At 37.8% G+C, this 1,849-nt stretch overlaps 1 pseudogene; it reads left to right on the top strand.

Moving 5' to 3' along the window:
- Positions 1 to 1,359: 1,359 nt before the first annotated feature.
- LOC112091453 overlaps positions 1,360 to 1,849 on the top strand; it is a 1,614-nt pseudogene continuing 1,124 nt past the window's right edge.

Consider the following 1,849-nt stretch of genomic DNA (forward strand, 5'->3'; position numbering starts at 1 on the left):
GTCTCTGTCACCGGTCGACCGGTTGTAACGTAAAATGCATGCTGACGTGGGAAAATTGACTCTGGATGCGATTAGAACTTTGGGAAACCTAATTGTTACGGAAGTATGACTTCCAAAACACTATAAATAGCCTATTAAGTCACATTACTCATTAGATCACTAGAGAGACTTTTTGGAGGCTATTGATAAAAGATTCCTGAGAGGAAAAATTGTTTAATTCTCAAGAATAATTTTTTCTTTGGCTCTCTTGTGATTGGAAGGAGATCAAGAATACCTAGAGGAGATTAAACGACGTGTGCCCACCCGCACACCGATTGTGGAAACGAGAATAGCAAAGAAGACCAGTTGGTTGAGGCTCTTCCGGTTGCTGTTTGGAACGCTTAGATCTGTCAGACGTGCAGTTTCTTGAAATCTCAAAAGGTATGTTTTAGATCTTTAGTATTTATGTTATATAGCATCATGAACATGTTCTTGTTTGCCTTTTATGTTGATTAAAATTTTTAAATTCCACTGCGCAGTCGATGCCATTAATTTTCCAACACTATGTTCCCCACATTTTTCTTGTTGAGACCAAACTTTCTGTTTCTCGAAACGAGTCTCTTTTCGGTACTGATAACTTCACAACCAGTACAGGTTCTATACTACTTTTCTGGACTGTCGAGCACCCTGGGTCAAACTTCTCATGTTCAACCCATTTCTCTTGGGTATCTCATTAGTCAATTTCTTTTTTTGAAATTAACTTTTAATTGATTCAGAATTGCCTAAAACGCGTACCCTCGTGGTAATCATTTTTTAAGCAGTTTCCCGCTTTAACTGACTCGAAAAAATTCTGTTTCAGGAACTTTTGTTATTTTCCTTACTTCTAATATTTATACTCTTTTTCTAACTGGTCATTTGGTCACAAACCAAATATTTCAATTTTTCATAACTAAAATATATCCACTAAAATTTCTAACTTTTAACTGATATTTCACTATTTATAACTGATATTTATGAATTTTCTTTGTAAAAATATTCGTATTATAACCTTACACTTTTCGAAAAATTTTATCCCGTACATAAAGTTTTTACACAACATTTTCTTAATCAAATTAAAAATTCTACTACTTTCTATTTTGAAAGAAATTATGGTCAAAATATCACACTGCCCACATTAGAGCTAAAATTTTTCCCCATCGTTACATTTAATCCCTCTAAAATATTTTTAAAGAATTCGTCTCAATATATTGACCATAGGAATAAAAAAAAAATTAAAAGACCCAAACTTTATAAATAAAAAAATAAAAAAGACTCAAAGCTGCTGAATTTTGCTATAAATACCAACATTTCACAACTTCTTCTCTCATCAACTCACACACATTCTCCATTTCAACTATGATTTTGGCTTCCTCTTCCTCATTCCATTCTCTTCTCTTCTGCTTTCTTCTTTTCCCCATTATTTCCCTTTCCACAGCAAAAACGACATCGTTCCGACCCAAAGCTCTAGTTGTTCCAGTAACCAAAGTAACCAAAGACCTATCAACAAGTCAATACACAATCCAAATCAAACAAAGAACCCCCCTTGTACCCGTCAAGCTAACCGTCGATGTCGGCGGCGGGCTCCTCTGGGTCGACTGCGAAAAGGGTTACGCCTCGTCGTCCTACAAGCCAGCTCGCTGCGGCTCGGCACAGTGCAACCTGGCCGGGTCCAAGGTCTGCGGCGACTGCTACGCGCCACCCAAACCAGGCTGCAACAACAACACTTGCGGCGTCTTCCCTTACAACCCTCTCACTAGTGCAAGCATCATCAGAAATTTCGGCTCCGACATCGTCGAAATCCAATCCACCAACGGATTCAACCCCGGAAGAG

This window comes from Morus notabilis, unplaced genomic scaffold, assembly GCF_000414095.1.
Source record: "Morus notabilis unplaced genomic scaffold, ASM41409v2 Scaffold2172, whole genome shotgun sequence".
Lineage (NCBI taxonomy): Eukaryota > Viridiplantae > Streptophyta > Magnoliopsida > Rosales > Moraceae > Morus > Morus notabilis.